The 18,065-nt window shown below is 37.6% G+C and overlaps 1 protein-coding gene across 2 annotated transcripts in view; it reads right to left on the reverse strand.

The window, feature by feature from the left end:
• The window catches only part of MACC1 (MET transcriptional regulator MACC1), an 82,500-nt gene that overhangs the window by 48,214 nt on the left and 16,221 nt on the right, over positions 1-18,065 (reverse strand). Inside the window, exon 1 of one of the 2 annotated variants that reach the window (XM_040260630.1) lies at positions 13,289-14,166. The exons of the other annotated variant lie outside the window; for it this stretch is intronic. The gene's annotated coding sequence lies outside the window, so the exon portion shown is untranslated. Of the gene's footprint in view, positions 1-13,288; positions 14,167-18,065 lie in introns of those variants that run through there. 2 annotated transcript variants of the gene reach the window in all.

Here is an 18,065-nt window from a genome sequence, read left to right on the forward strand (position 1 = left end):
TATGGGTCAAGAAGCAATAGTTAGAACCAGACATGGAACAACAGACAGGTTCAAAATGGGAAAAGGAGTACAACAGGGCTATTGCCATCCTGTTTATTTAACTTCTATGCAGAGTACAGCATGTGAAATGTGGGCTGGATGAATCACAACTGGAATCAAGATTGCCGGGAGAAATATCAACAACCTCAGATATGCAGATGATACCACTCTAATGGCAGAAAGTGAAGAGGAATTATAGAGTCTCTTGATGAAGATGAAAGAGGAGAGTAAAAAAGTTGGCTTAAAACTCAACATTAAAGAAACTAAAATCATGGAATCTGGTCCCATCACTGCATGGCAAATAGGAGAAAAAGTGGAAGCAGTGACGGACTCTATTTTCTCAGGCCCCAAAGTCACTGCAGACAGTGACTGCAGCCATGAAATTAAAAATCTTGCTCCTTGGAAGGAAAGCTATGACCAACCTAGACAGTATATTAATAAGCAGAGACATCACTCTGCCAACAAAAATCCATAGTCAAAGCTATGGTTTTTCAAGTAGTCATGTACAGATGTGCGAGCTGGACCATAAAGAAAGCTGAGTGCTGAAGAATTGATGCTTTCAAACTGTGGAGCTGGAGAACACTCTTGAGAGTCTCCTGGACAGCAAGGAGATAAAACTGATCAATCCTGAAGGAAATCAACCCTGAATATTCATTGGAAGGACTCGAGCTGACGCTGAAGCTTTAATACTTTGGCCACCTGATGTGAAGAGCTGACTCATTGGAAAAGACCCTGATGCTGGGAAAGATTGAGGGCAAGAGGAGAAGGGAGAAGCAGAGCACGAGATCATTAGATAGCATCACTGATTCAATGGACATGAATTTGAGCAAATTTAGGACTAGTGAAGGACAGGAAAGCTTGGTGTGATGCAGTCCATGGGGTTGGAAAGAATCGGACAGGAGTTAGTGACTGAATAACAACAGCAAAGTTTCATTTCAAATTCAACCAGTAGAACATCAGAATCATAAGCAGTTACTGCAAAATAAAGATAGTATAAATAAAGGGGTTATGAATTTTTAAGCTACTGGAACTAAGCAGTATTTTGTTATACTTCTATATTAACTACATAGTATTTCATGCACATGTGTTTTAATAGTTTTCTGTTATATTTGTAGGGAAGAAGTTCAGTTTTGTGTGATATATATTTTAATTTTTTTTATTTTAAAATTTGGAAATATACAAACAATATTTGAAACTAAAGGACAAATTACTAACATTATGCATGAAATTCTTCTATCCAGTTTTACTTATTAGATGAAATTTTTAAGCTACTTTTTCAAGCTTACTCTATCTTTACCGTTATTTTACACCTGTTTGATTTATAAATTTCTGCTGGAGATATCATAAAATGGCCAGCCACATTTTAAATTGTCAAAATTTCTTGTAATTTGGTCAGTTTTTTCTTCATAATGCTGGAGGCTTTATTGGAGACTACCTACATTGCTGCTGCTGCTGTTTAGTTGCTAAGTCATGTCCAGCTCTTTGCGACCCCATGGACTGTAGCCAGCCACGCTCCTGTCCATGCGATTTCCCAGGTAAGAATACTGGCGTGGGTTGCCATTTCCTTCTCCAAGGGATCTTCCTAACCCAGGAACTGAACCTATGACTCTTTTATCACAAGCAGACTGTTTACCACTAGGTCACCAGGGAAGCAGTAGTTATGTTTCTTTAATGGATTTTCTCTTTATTTTTCTCTAGAATTTCTCTTTATCACTATAAATGTTTTTTACCTAAATTTTATTTTATGTGGTATTAATACTGCCATACCAACATACTTTTCATTACTGTATTTCACAATTTTAAGGCACATTTTTTATACAGTTTAAAATCTTAGAAACCAAAATTCATAAACAATTATCAGAGTTGAGATGACTTTCTGTTTCTGGTATTGCATATCATAAGGGTGTGTTTTAAAATGGAATGGTGCCTGAAACTCAAGGAAATTCAGTATTTGTGTGACATCTTTTCCTCTTTATTTCAATACTTTTGATTGGTTATTAGGTATGCTACCATAAACAGCTAACAGCTGGATTTTTAAGAATTCACATTGATTGTTAATCTCTGTCTTTGCTGCTGCTGCTGCTGCTGCTAAGTCGCTTCAGTTGTGTCCGACTCTGTGCGACCTCATAGACGGAAGCCCACCAGACTCCTCAGTCCCTGGGATTCTCCGGGCAAGAACACTGGAGTGGGTTGCCGTTTCCTTCTCCAATGCATGAAAGTGAAAAGTGAAAGGGAAGTCGCTCAGTCCTGTCCGATTCTTAGCGACCCCATGGACTGCAGCCTACCAGGCTCCTCCATCCATGGGATTTTCCAGGCAAGAGTACTGGAGTGGGGTGCCATTGCCTTCCCCGATCTCTGTCTTTAAATACTTGAATTCTATTATTTTATAATCATTTAAAAGTCATCAAATGTCATGATTTTTACTTATTTCTACCACCTCATATTGTAATTTTACTTATTTGTCTTTCTTTTATTGGTTTAATAAAATTTTCAATATTCCTTTTATTCCCTATTCCAAGTTTCTAAACATATATCATGAGTCTCTTTAGCCTCCTGGTGAGACTATGGAGGAGGAGTCTCAGTCTTCTCTTAAGAAGTAAAAAGCTGAACTCAAGTTACTAACAAATTGTTATTTGTACACAGGTTTACAATTTGCTGTTTTAAGAATTAATAAGAGACTGACAAATTTCTCTTTAAAATTCCACCAGTCTTCAAAAGGGCACGCAGATCCTTGGAAACACAAATAAATTAGATCATAGTTGCTGAAAAAAAAAAAAAAATTCCACCACTATCTATCTACAATATCTATTGTAAATTCTTATGAGACTGTAATATCTATTTTACATTATTATATTATCATTATCACGATATATATCTTACAATATCTATTGCAAGCTTTCATAAGACTATATAAAAACATGTATTATTCTAAAATATATATTCTGATATTCAAACAATAACCAAAATGAACACTCCAACTTAACCAAAGAGACAAATTGACTGAAAATGACATGGAATCATGGAAGAAAGACAAGAATATAAGGAAGTTTCTTTGGATAAGGTTGGATGTCCAAGCTAAAAATGAGACTGCACTTACAAAATATATGGAAGAAAATAGAAACATTCATTTAAGTAGATTATAATCTATGAAGAAAATTTTTAAAAGAATACCTACTTTGCTTAGTTACAAAGGGAAAAGGGTAAAAACAGAGAATACAGTAAACATTACTATTAATATTTAAAAATCACTGTGAATAAAATAATAGAAAATAAAGAGACTGGAAATAAGGGAAATCTGACAGAAGTAAGAGTTTGTCTAATATAGGTAAACTTAAACTTGCAGTAACTTATAACAGCTAAAGATTACTAGGTATACTCTGTGCTAGGTAGTGTTCTAAGGACTTTACATCTGTTATCTCCTCTAACCTGCATAGTGAAATGAAAATGAAGTCACTCAGTCCTGTCCAAGTCTTAGCGACCCCATGGACTGCAGCCCACCAGGCTCCTCTGTCTATAGGATTTTCCAGGCAAGAGCACTGGAGTGGGGTGCCGTTGCCTCCTCCAAATCCACACAGTAGGTAAGTGATATTATTATCTCCATTTTGCAGTGAGGGAAACTGAGGTATGTAGAGATTAGTTTACTTACCTAATGTCATATAGCAAAGAAGTAAAAGAGTCAAGAGCCAAAGTGCAAAAATATTGCTCTGGGGTCCACACTGTCATAGAGTAAAACCAGAGTAATCTGTAGGCAAAGTCCCTGAAAATCCTAAAGCAGAAGCCCTTGAGTAGCTCCCCCGAAGGACCGACTGCACCTGCCACCACACGGCCAGAGCGCCGGTTACATCCGCAACTGTATCCCAGGTCAGCAAAGCCCTGCTCACTGGTTTCTCACGTTGTTTTTCTCTCTAACATCCTCATGTTGCCTCTCCATGATCCCTTGTAATCTAAAGGCATCTTTGATTCTTATAAACTCAAAGGGACCTACTAACTGGGATGTTTTTGAGTTTTACAATATAAATGAGATGAAGCATTTATCAACATTCTAAATGGGTCTGGAAACTTTCAACATAAAAACTGATCCATAAGTATAAAATAGTTAATGCCAAACTAAGTAACTAGAAGTTAGAATAAATCATTATCTTAATCAAGAAAACAACAGGACATGTGAATTTACAGCTATGGTCAGGATGGAGCATCATAAAAATATAGTATCATATTGAAAAGTGGGAAAGATAATAAAACAAATAAAAGGAGCCCAAAATACTGAAAATGAAAGAATGATCTGTTATATTTAAATTCACTGGAAAAGGTTTTAAAATACTATCTGGAAATTTTGAGAGGATTCACTTGAAGAAAATTAAAATGTCTAAGGACTGGTTTGAGGCATTTGAATAATTTCATTTAAAAAAAGGAAGAATGAACATATAAAATTCCTTAGGAGATCTAAACAATAATTTTAAAATCATTCATAAAAACATTCATCACCACACAATTTTAATGCCAAAGTAAATTAGTATAAATATCCCATAATGTAGAAAAAAATGAATGGAATACAAAACACACCCGCATTAGAACATTATACAGTCATTAAAGGTAATCTTGGTGGAAGTATGTAATAGCATGAAGTTTTGTGTTTTTTTTTAATAAGTTATGCTTGGATGCACTGAAATGGAGAGGAGTTGGAGGCAGACAGGTAGGCCTGCACTGGAGGGAGCTGAAATGAAAGGTCAGAGATGCACTTTTTAATTTTTTTAAAGAATAATTTCTTTACAGAATTTTGTTTTCTGTCATAAATCAACAAAAATCAGCCATAGATACACCCATGTCCCCTCCCTCCTGAACCTCCCTTCCATATCCCTCCCCATCCCACTCTTCTAGATGGTCACAGAGCCCTTGTTTGAGTTCCCTGATTCATACAGCAAATTCCTGTTGGCTTTCTATTTTACATATGGTATTGTAAATTTCCATGTTACTCTCTCCATACATCTCACCATCTCCTTCTTCCCCTCCCACCGTGTCCATAAGTCAGTTCCCTACGTCTGTTCTCCATTGCCGCCCTGAAAATTATTTCATCAGTACCATCTTTTTAGATTCCATATATATACATCAGTATACACTATTTACATTTCTCTTTCTGTGTTACTTCAATCTGTATAATAGGCTCTAGGTTCACCCACCTCAATAGAACTGATTCAAAAGTGTTCCTTTTTATAGCTGAATAGTATTCCATTGTATTTATGTACCACAGTTCTTTATCCATTCATCTGTCAATAGACATCTAGGGTGCTTCCATGTTCTAGCTATCGTAAACAGTGCTGCAATGAACATTGGGATAAATGTGTCTTTTTCAATTTTGGATTCCTCTGAGTATATGCCTTGGAGGTCATATGGTGGTTTTATTCCTAGCTTTTTAAAGAATCTCCATTCCATCTTCCATAATAGCTGTATCAATGTACAATCCCACCAGCAATGCAAGAGGGCTCCCTTTTCTCCACACCCTCTCCAGCATTTATTGTTTGTAGACATTTTCGTGATGGCTATTCTGACTGGTGTGAAGTGGTATCTCATTGTAGTTCTGATTTGGATTTCTCTAACAATGAGAGGTGTTGAGCATCTTTTCATGTGTTTCTTAACCATCTGTATGTCTTCTTTGGAGAAATGACTTTTTAGGTCTTTTTCCCCACTTTTTGATTGGGTTGATTGTTTTTCTGACATTGAGTTGTATGAGTTGCTTGCATATTTTGGAAATTAATTCTTCATCAGTTGTTTCTTTTGCTATTATTTTCTCCCATTCTGAGGGTTGTCCTTTCACCTTGTTTGTAGTTTTCTTTGCTGTGCAAAAGATTTTAAGTTTAAACAGGTCCCACTTGTTTATTTTTATTTCCTTTACTCTAGGAGGTGGGTCATAGAAGACCTTGCTTTGATTTACATCATTGAGTGTTCTGCCTATGTTTTCCTCTAAGAGTTTTATACTTTCTGGTCTTACACTTAGGTCTTTAATCCATTTTTACTTTGAATATCTCTCCATATCTTTGTGTGTGGCATTAGGAAGAGTGCTAATTCCATTCTTTTCCATGTAGCTATCCAGTTTTTCCAGCACCATTTATTGAAGAGGCTGTCTTTGCCCCATAGTATATTCTTGCCTCCTTTGTCAAAAAATAAGGTACCCATAGTTGCATGCGTTACCTCTGGGCTCTCTATCTTATTCCACTGGTCTATATTTCTGTTTTTATGTCAGTGCCACACTGCCTTGATGACTATAGCTTTGTAGTATACTCTCAAGTCAGGAAGGTTGATTCCTCTAGTTCCATTCTTTCTCAAGACTGCTATAGCTACTCAGGGTCTTTTGGGTTTCCATATGAATTGTGAAACTTTTTGTTCTAGTTATGTGAAAAATGCCATTGGCAATTTAATAGAGATGGCACTGAATCTGTAGACTGCATTTGGTAGTATAGTCCTTTTCACAATATTGATTCTTCCTACCCAGGATCATGGAATATCTCTCCATCTGTTTATGTCATCTTTGATTTCTTTCATCAGTGTCTTATAATTTTCTGTGTCCAGGTTTTTGTCTCCTTGTGTAGATTTATTCCTGGATATTTTATTCTTTTTGTTGCAATGGTGAATGGGATTGATTCCTTAATTTTTCTGTCTTATTTTTCATTGTTTATATAGGAATCAGTTCAGTTCAGTTCAGTTGCTCAGTTGTGTCCAGCTCTTTGTGACCCCATGAACCACAGCATGCCAGGATTCCCTGTCCATCACCAACTCCCAGTCCACCCAAATCCATGTCCGTTGAGTCAGTAATGCCATCCAACCATCTCATCCTCTGCCGTCCCCTTCTCCTCCTGCCCTCAACCTTTCCCAGAATCAGGGTCTTTTCAAATGAGTCAGCTCTTAGCATCAGGTGGCCAGAGTATTGGGAGTTTCACCTTCAACATCAATCCTACCAATGAACACTTAGGACTTATCTCCTTTAGGATTAGCAGTAAGTATTTTTATAAGACTATGTTGAAATGAAAAAACTTAAACATGGTAGAAAATCATGAAATGTCATGAAGAGAAACAGGACAGAGATATTCAAAGACTGACATACATAATAATACTACCAGTACATTTGTTTAAGTGGTAAGACTCTTTCAGTGATTTTCATTTACCTTTTCTATATTTTTTAAATTTCAATGAGTATATATTATTATAAAAATATTATTTCACACAGAGAGGACAATAGTAATTAAATCATACCTAATGACTGCAGATGGTGATTGCAGCCATGAAATTAAAAGACGCTTACTCCTTGGAAGAAAAGTTATGACCAACCTAGATAGCATATTCAAAAGCAGAGACATTACTCTGCCAACAAAGGTCCATCTAGTCAAGGCTATGGTTTTTCCAGTGGTCATGTATGGATGTGAGAGTTGGACTGTGAAGAAGGCTGAGTGCCGAAGAATTGATGCTTTTGAACTGTGGTGTTGGAGAAGAGTCTTGAGAGTCCCTTGGACTGCAAGGAGATCCAACCAGTCCATTCTAAAGGAGATCAGTCCTGGGTGTTCTTTGGAAGGACTGATGCTAAAGCTGAAACTCCAGTACTTTGGTCACCTCATGCAAAGAGTTGACTCATTGGAAAAGACTCTGATGCTGGGAGGGATTGGGGGCAGGAGGAGAACGGGACGACAGAGGATGAGATGGCTGAATGGCATTACCAACTCGATGGACGTGAGTTTGAGTGAACTTCAGGGGTTGGTGATGGACAGGGAGGCCTGACATGCTGCAATTCATGGGGTCACAAAGAGTCGGACATGACTGAGTGACTGAACTGAACTGAATGTCTAAAGATGGATATGTTTAAAGGAAAAAACAGGATGAAGGGGAAACCACAATGGGAACAAAGAAAAATTCTTAAAATTGATATGAACTCTAATATGAATTAATATTTCATGGCAATTCCTTGATTCCTTTACCCTATAGGACCAGCAACCTACTGATTCTATCACTGTTTCACTGCCTCTCACCTGTTTCCTCTTCAAATAGTTCTTCCTCTATTCCCAGTTTAAATGACAAAATGGTCACTACAACCACCTTCCTGCCTTCCTCCTTAACTTTCCAAATGTTTCTACAAGTTTTATCGATACTAACCATTGGAACTGTACCTTGGTGAAACCCAACACTGAACCATAATCCAGAAAGTGCTCATAGATGAAGAAAAGCACACAGACTAACCCCAGTTGGTTAGTTCCTAATGTTGCCAGGCAATCTTACTTAAAATCCCAGGCACATACATGCCCCTCTCCTTTCTTGTTGAATCTCTAACACCTCCTTGGTTTTCATTTTTAGCTGATAATTTTCCTTTGTATTTTACTGAGGATAAAAAAAAGCATTCAGAGAGAACTTCCACCTGTTCTTACCAACACATCTTTTGAACTACCTATTTTTGGATCATGCACTTGGGTTTCTTTCCCGTTACTGAGGATGAACTGTTGGTACTGCCATCCAAGTATCCCTGGCTCCACAGATATGCAGGTTCCATTCTTAGTAACCTATTCAAAGAAATGCATCAAAAACAATCTTTCTCTTTCCGGCACCACAAGTGTATTCCCTTCTGTTGTATCTTTCCCATATGCATAAAAACATGCTGATACTTTGGACATCTTTTGAAAAAGTCAACCAAACCATCCTGACCTTACTATACCCTCTAGGTTCCACCTATTTCCCATCTTCCCTTTATAGCAAAAACAGACACACACAAATACCTTCTCTGTTCATCCATAATTATTTTTTTCTTACTCTTAGTGTCCTTCCATTATTTTTACCCACTCTCCACTCCATCAGAAATGCTCTTGTCAAGGTCACCTATGATTTCCCATTGCCAATTTCAAAGGTAAATTCTCATTCAGTGTCTTTAATCCATTAACATTATGAAATGTAGCTTATTACTCTCTCCTCCTTCAACAGCCAGGTCACTCAGAGCATATCATTCATTTATTCAAAACCTTGCAATGGCTTCCTTTCTCAACCAAGTAAAAGCCAACGTCATATGATCTATATGAACTTAGTCCAAAACACCTGACCCCATACCCAGTCTGAGGTCATCTTCTATACCCTCTCCTTCATCAAGAGACTCTATTCACACTGGCCTTACCGTGCTTCAAACACAATAGGCACATTCCTGCCTCATGGCCTTTATGTTTGTCGATTTCTCTGCCTAAAAATCTCTTTCCCCAGTATCTGTGGTGACTTCATCAGCATCTTTATATACTTGCCAAAATATCACCTCATAAATGACACTTTCCTTGGCCCCTTGACTAAAATTATTAATTCAATACACATTCTTCATTGCATTTGTCTATCTTCTTTTTCTCCATGCCACCTTTAACCTCTAACAGGCAATATATGTGACCAATTTATTTTATGTTCTATATTCCCTACACTAGAATATAAGCACCATAGACTCAAGACTTATTTATTTGTCTATTTTGTTCACTGTTGTATCCCTAGGATCTAGATAAGTTTCTAGTGTATAGGAGGTACTCAGTAAAATATGCAGCAAAATGAAAGAATGAACTTCTGCTTAAGAGCTGAGAAAGTAAAGAGCTGGATTAACAGACCAAAAATTACATGTAACAAATCGATGGAATTTTGTGAAGGTTTTCTAGGTGGTTTGCAAATGTGGCATATAAGTAGTTTACATGAATGGTTTTCTTGAAAGAAATGCCCACGATAGTGTGAAAGCTCTGGGAAGACTAACCAAGAAATGGCATAAGTTCCACTATCTACTGGTTCTAGACCAACGTGAGAAAGGTTGCCAACTAATTGAGAAGGTGAGAGAGACAGAGACAAAGAGTCAGACACAAACACAACCAGAGAGAGAAACAGAAAAAGGGAGAGAGAAAGATTCAGCAAAGTAGATGAGACTCCATTTTCTAACCTACCTTATAATCTATTATTATCTATGCTACATGTGAGGATTAACATGTCTCATTGTAAATGAGTAGACCAGACAATCACAAATATCTTCACTCTCCTAAATTATCGACATATTTATATAGTTGGTAACTAATAAACATTTTTATTCTCTTTAGCCTTTACAGCTATCCTAAAAGACCTCCTTCTATGAAGATCTGAATAGGTAATCTCGATCTAGACTGTTTATTAATTTGAAGTATTTGTTCCCCATGTGCACAAAGATAGTCACATGAAATGATATTCTAAATAAGCCCCACTGGCTATAATAAATAAACTGTTAGCTTGACTTCTGTATTCCAAAGTAACTTAATCCTAAAAGAAGGATATCTATGATACAAAATAACTATAAATACATCATGCTGTAAAGATAGAAAGATAATTATCCAATTTGGCATTTGATAACCATCAGTTCAGTTCAGTCACTCAGTAGTGTCCAACTCTTTACAACCCCATGGGCTGCAGCACACCAGGCCTCCCTGTCTATTACCAACTCCCAGAGCTTACTTAAACTCATGTCCATTGCATCAGTGATGCCATCCAACCATCTCATCCAATGTTCTCCCATTCTCCTCCTGCCTTCAATCTTTCCCAGCATCAGGGTTTTTTCCCATGAGTTGGATCTTCACATCAGGTGGCCAAAGTACTGGAGTTTCAGCTTTAACATCAGTCCTTCCAGTAACTATTCAGGACTGATTTCCTTTAGGATGGACTGGTTGGATCTCCTTGCAGTCCAAGGGACTTTCAAGAGTCTTCTCCAACACCACACACAGGTCAAAAGCATAAATTCTTTGGCGCTCAGCTTTCTTTACAGTCCGACTGTCATATCCATACACAACTACTGGAAAAACCATAGCTTTGACTAGATGGACCTTTGTTGGTAAGGTAATGTCTCTGTTTTTTAATATGCTATGTAGGTTGGTCATAGCTTTTCTTCCAAGGAGCAAGCGTCCTTTAATTTCATGACTTTGGTCACCATCTGCAGTGATGACCATCTGCATCTGCAGTGATTTTGGAGCCAATCTGCCTTGATTTTGGAGCCCCCCAAAATAAAGTTGCTCACTGTTTCCATTGTTTCCCCATCTTTTTGCCATGAAGTGAAGGGACCAGAAGCCATGATCTTCGTTTTCTAAATGTTGAGTTTTAAGCCAACTTTCATCAAGAGGCTCTTTAGTTCTTCTTCACTTTCTGCCATAAGGGTGGTGTCATCTGCATATCTGAGGTGATTGATATTTCTCCCGGCAATCTTGATTCCAGCTTGTGCTTCCTCCAGCCCAGCATTTCTCATGATGTACTCTGCACAGAAGTTAAATAAGCAGGGTGACAATATACAGCCTTGACGTGCTCCTTTCCTGATTTGGAACCAGTCTGTTGTTCCATGTCCAGTTCTAACTGTTGCTTCTTTACCTGCATTCAGATTTCTCAGGAGGCAGGTTAGATGGTTTGGTATTCCCATCTCTTTAAGAATTTTCCAGTTTGTGTGATCCACACAGTCAAAGGCTTTGACGTAGTCAATAAAGCAAAAGTAGATGTTTTTATGGAATCCTCTTGCTTTTTTGATAAGCCAGCAGAAGTTGGCAATTTGATCTCTGGTTCCTCTGCCATTTATAAATCCAGTTTGAACATCTGGAAGTTCACGGTTCACATACTGTTGAAGCCTGGTTAGAGAATTTTGAGCATTAGTTTGCTAGAATACAGTTGAGCATACAGTTTGCTAGAGATGAGTACAATTGTGCGGTAGTTTGAGCATTCTTTGGCATTGCCTTTCTTAGGGACTGGAATGAAAACTGACCTTTTCCAGTCCTGTGGCCACTGCTGAGTTTTCCAGATTTGCTGGCATAGTGGGTGCAGCACTTTAACAGCATCATCTTTTAGGATTTGAAATAGCTCACCTGGAATTCCATCACCTCCACTAACTTTGTTCGTAGTAATGCTTCCTAAGGCCCATTTGACTTCGCATTCCAGGATGTCTGGCTCTAAGTGGGTGATCACACCATTGTAGTTATCTGGGTCATGAAGATCTTTTTTGTATAGTTCTTCTGTGTATTCTTGCCACCTCATCTTAATATCTTCAGCTTCTGTTAGGTCCTTACCATTTCTGTTGCTTATTGTGCTCATCTTTGCATGAAATGTTCCCTTGGTATCTCTAATTTTCTTGACGAGGTCTCTAGTCTTTCCCATTCTATTGTTTTCCTCTATTTCTTTGCTCTGATCACTGAGGAAGGCTTTCTTATCTCTCCTTGCTATTCTTTGGAACTCAGCACTCAAATAGGTATATCTTTCATTTTCTCCTTTGCCTTTAGCTTCCCTTCTTTTCACAGCTATTTGTAAGGCCTCGTCAGACAACTATTTTGCTTTTTGCATGTTTTTTCTTAGGAATTGTCTTGATCACTGCCTCCTGTACAATATCATGAATCTCCATCCATAGTTCTTCAGGCACTCTATCAGATCTAATTCCTTGAATCTATTTGTCACTTCCACTGTATAATAACCATAATACCAGGCTTAAGGTGTTAATAAATAAATCAGGACTATTTTATATGCTTGTCCAAATATATGTATACAATATCATTTTTGTCTTCTGAATATTAAAGATAATTACATGCGTGCTAAATTAAATGCTTAATTGTGAGCAGTTTTCTGCTTGCCTTTCTTTTTTGAAACATTTTTATTCTACCACTTTATTATTTAATATTTGTATAATAATTAAGGCCATACATTAACTAATAAATTGTTGCTGGATCTTGATATTAAAGAAAATTTTTTTCTCAATACAAATTTTTCAGAACTAACAAATGAATTTAAGAGTCAAGGCATAATAAATAAACACCCCCTTTTTTTCAAAAAGGAATTGGCAGTGCCTTTTTCCATTCCCACAGCCTCCACAGATAATTCTAAACATGAAAAATCTGGAACAGTTCATGGCTTCAAAACAGCAACAAAGCCAAAATCTGTTAGTTTTTGTCAAACCAATAAAAATTGAAAGATTTTCAATGCAAGCTTTTTTTTCTCCCTATAATAACCCACTCTTTCATTTTTGAGAGGCTTCCTATGAACTGTCAATGACAGAATAATCACTGTACCTATTCCTGTGACTTATGCTGTTACAAAATTCAATTTGACAATGACAAGAAAAATGAGTACTACCCCCAATAATGTTTACTTTTTGTTTTGTGAAAAGACAGTATTTTCCTGCAAAACACAACTGGTACTGTGACACAAAGCCCATAAGGGTGGTATTAAAAACTCAGATAACAAAGCACCAATATTTTATGAATGGCTTGCTCACCTTTCTCTTGAACCAGCTGCTGTGATCTGAATATTCTCCCTTAGTAGACATGTTATCCACATCTGCAAATGACTAGCAGTAACACAGCACCTACTGTATCACTCAGGGTCCAGTAAAAAAAAAAAAAAAAAGAAACCATATGAGATCTTTCAAGCATAGACGTCTGAGAGAGTAAAAATTCAGAGTGTGAACTAACCTAGATATTGACACCTGCAGGAAGGAGCCATTATTCCCAGGCCAAGGAAACAAAAGGGAGGATGAGATTGTAGAATCCAGTTGCCCACTTGCTAGGGCATTTTTGTGGTCCTTTAAGAAACCCTGGAAACATGAATAAGGTGCTGGAGAGAGCTGGGTGGCTGGAAATATAACTGGGCCTTGTATAACTGGTGCTCAACTGCTGAAGAGGTACCACTCAACTGGAGCCAAGGTTACTGAAAATCTCTACTACAGGTTCTGGTGTTGGTATAGCCAAGGAGTACACCAAAAGGCAGGTGTGTGAATTAGGGAAGAATTCTGTATTGTGTTATTGAAATGGTCAGAGGATGCTTAGAGTTCATAACTTTTTGCTGCTGCAGATGGAGGCCAAGGAGCTGAAATCAGGAAGTGAGTCACTTTCCCCCTCCTTCATTTCTCAATCTCTTGGCAGGACCTCCCATTGGCAAGACCTAAATAGAATCCTGCTGTCAATAAAAACCTAGAAAGGCAATCTGTGGGGTATCACAAACCTACAATACACAGAGGAGCAGAGAAGGACAGAAATGGAGGCTAAGGGCAAACAGGCAAAGGGCTCACATGTCTTTTCTTCTATGCTAATTTTCCTGTAGTATTTATTTAACATGCCGCTGCTGCTGTGTACTTGCAAATTGTATCTGACTCTTTGTGACCCCATGGACTCTAGTCTGCCAGGCTCGCTGTCCATGGAACTTCTCAGGCACGAATATTGGAGTGGGTTTCCATTTCTTTCTCTAAAGGATCTTCCTGACCCAGGGATCGAACCCATGACTCATGCTTAGCAGGTGGATTCTTTAGCACTGAGCCACTTGGGAAGCCCTATTTATTTGACATGACTATACCTAAATTTGCTAATGACAATTTGGCATCTCATCTTTATCATCTTACTAAGGGAATAAAATAAATAAATACAAAAGAAAGAAATGGAAGACAAGGATATAATATATACAATATATAACATATAACCATAAACTAGTGACCTTATTCAAGCTGGCTATTGAAGTAATTCTGACTTTTCAACTCTATTAAAGGCACATTTAATAGATTTATGCAGGTTACAAAATTTCTCTTTCCTTACTATCATAAAGTCATTTAATATTTTATTTAAACCTTCATAATTATGTTGACAATATATGATGCTATTTAACAGGTAGTTTATACAAGAAGTACACAAGCAAGAAAAATGTATTACCCTGTGGTAGATTAAAAATGATTTCCAGTTCAATTGTAATTATCCTCTCACTGAAATTCCACTTGAATCCAAATGGGCCTTAGAGATTTGCTTGACTAATAGAGTGTGGGAAAAGCAATGTTTTGAGATTTCCAAATCTCCATCATAGAAAGCCTTGGCAGCTCTGTCCAATTCTCTTTGAAAATTTGCTCTGAGTGAAGTCAGCTGCCACGTCATAAATCTGACTGCTCTGAGGCCATCATGCTGGATAGCCTACATAAAGGTACTCTGATCAACAAGCCCAGCTGAGTCCCAACTTCTGGTCACATTTGCAAAATACCAGGTGAGAATATGAAGCCATCATGAGCCCTCTAGACCAGTCCACCTGCAAACTTAGAGCCACAATCCATATAATGAAGGCCAAAGTTTGAGGTAGTTTGCTATATAGCAAGAGGCGATGAAACAAGATCTTTTTAGTAAGTAAAACAAGTACACTAAAGCAAATTATCCATGTTAAATGTAGCCATGTTATTATAGTACTGAAGTAATTAAGTCACAGTACTCATGAGGTTTCAGAGATGAAGTATTTCATATCTTACTGATGAAATTGCAATTATTACAGTATTTGAGCATTTACCATTTTGACAATTTGAGGCTGTTACAAGTTGAGCTTATGGCTCCTCACTGTGATGAGCCTTCATGGCACTGAGAGGAATCCTAACAATTGATATTTGTGGTTTTATATTCTTTTTCTCAAAGATCCCCTTTCCCCAAGTTACATAAATTTCATGCCTCACAAAACAGAGTCTGTCCTTGGGAAATGTGCATGTGTGTGCATGGTGAGTTGCTTCAGTCACATCCTACTCTTTGTGACCCTCTGGTCTGTAGTCCACCAGGCTTCTCTGTCCATGGAATTCTCCAGCAAGAATACTGGAGTGGGTTGCCATGCCCTCCTCCAGGGGATCATCCCAACCCAGGGATTTGAACCCACATCTCTTATGTCTCCTGCATTGACAGGAGAATTCTTTATCACTAGCACCACCTGGGAGGCCCACCTTGGGGAATTAAAATAATTATTTTAATCCTTCTAAATAATTTGTATTTTCCCTAAGAAAGTAATTCAAAAGTAAGAGGGATAGCTATGTTTATAAAATTCTCAATCATAGCATTATATGTAATAGAAAAATAAACTGAAAATGACCCCAATGTTCTTTAATAGATGAATAATTAAGTATATTATAAGCTATGAACTTAGAGCATAATGTCCTCTTTTAGCAAAATAGTTGCAGAACCTCTAACATGAGAAATAGTATGTCTAAGTGAAAAGGCTAATCTTGAAAGTTTATATAAACTATGATTGAAAGTATAAAAATGTACATACTACAAATAAAAACTGAAAAGAAATTTGGAGAAATGAAAAAAACAGTTACAGCAAGGTGATGGCTATAAGGTGCAACTTTGTCCTCAACTTTTTTTATTGCCATTTCTCTTCTACGTTGCATCCCCTTACAGTCACTGGTGCAAGTTCTCTAAGAAATCAGCTTCTGAGGTTTTATGAGCTATCTTGTAAAAGACGCAGCTAAACTAAGGAAGTTACTGTAATGTCAAAAACTAGGGAAAGCAGGCCAGGTTGCGGAGGCCCACTTCTCACTTCTTTGCAAAATGTGACGTGGAAAAATAAACATGTCATTAAGAAGGTAAACTCAGACTCTTGGGGAAGTTTGACTTCTTTCTATTCCCTTTTTGTCTCATGAACAGCAAAGTAAAACCATCAGGAGCCAGAAATCAAAAGGCCAACACTGTTCTCCATCCCTGTATCTATCATCTTTACATAATAGGGATGTGTCTGCACACACAAATACATACTCACAAACACAGTTTCAAGTAGATATATTTAAATAAAACATTGCCTATTGTAACACAATCATTTCTTTGGACCCTGAGGAGTGGTAAATAGAAAGAGTGAGACCTGGAGGCTAGTTTGGGGTTTGTGACCAGCTGGTTATGTGACCTGCAGTGACTCATCGCTTGCTGAGAGTCTCATGTCTCCATATGTAAAATGAGAGGATCTTCATGATGCGACCATCAAGATTTCATCTCGTCACCATCACCTGACTGTTCACAAATGACATGGAATCCATTTTAAAATCAGGGAACTTAGGAAGTCATGGTGCTCTGAGGGATTTTATCTATGGTTATGATCATAGAATTTTAGATGATAAAATTTTTGGTGATAGAACTGAAAAGGAAGCCAGGTTCTGACAGTGGTGGCAGAGGCAAGGAACCCAACGTTTTTTCTCTTCTCCAAACTTAGAAAATAGTACAACCCAAGTGATGCCCCCTTCTGTGTTCTTTCTTTTTAGTTTTCCTTAGAGATAAATGCAAGGGGAAGCATTTTAATCTGGTCCCATGGCAGAGGAATAAAGAGCCTCTTGGTAGGCCTCATTCCTTTTACTGTACCCTTAAAAGCTCACACCTGAATCACTCATTTGCTGGCTGAAAGCCAGCTCAACCTCTGGGCTCTACTGGCTGAGGTCCAACAGAAAACTAAGAAAACAAGACCATGTCAGGAATTTTATTTCCACACAAAACATCATTTTGCTGTATTCACAAACAACAAAGAAAATTTGCCTTTTAGATATGTTCCACAATGTGAATTTAAAATTGCCCATCACATAGATTCTATTAAAAGCCATGCCAATCTTAGAAGAGGGTATATGAACCATTCACAGCACCCCAATTCTAGCCTTATCCCTAAATCAATTCCAATAAGTGGGCAGCTTTAAAAGTAAAGCATATTATTCCAGCCTGTTATCAAAATGGTCTTTACAGAGGGACAGCTTAGCACTACTTCCTTGGTTTTTACTCCTGGTAAAGATAAGATATGACCATACATGTAATTTCCCTATATTTCTGTAAAACTGTAATCAGGAAACTTGCCCATTATGTTTCATATAAAGCCATGTATGACAAATTATTCTCCAATGTGGGGGATAGAAAAAGTTTCTTCCTCTGAATTTTAATCTTTTCTCTTATTAAAAGACTAGTTTCATCTACCTCGTAAATCTAGAGCCTGTTATACAGAGTGAAATCAGAAAGAGAAAAACAAATATTGTATATTAATGCATATATATGGAATCTAGGAAAATGGTACTGATCAACCTATTTGCAGGGCAGAAATAGAGATTTAGACATAGAGAACAGACTTATGGACCCAGTGGGGGAAAGAGAGGGTTGGATGAATGAAGAGAGCAGCAGTGAAATATATACATTACCACATGTAAAATAGATAGCTAATGGGAAGTTCTGTATAACACAGAGAGCTCAACCTGGTGCCCTATGACACCTAGAGGGGTGAGATGGGGTGGAAGTGGG

This window comes from Oryx dammah, unplaced genomic scaffold (assembly GCF_014754425.2).
Source record: "Oryx dammah isolate SB20612 unplaced genomic scaffold, SCBI_Odam_1.1 HiC_scaffold_18, whole genome shotgun sequence".
In the NCBI taxonomy this organism is placed as follows: domain Eukaryota; kingdom Metazoa; phylum Chordata; class Mammalia; order Artiodactyla; family Bovidae; genus Oryx; species Oryx dammah.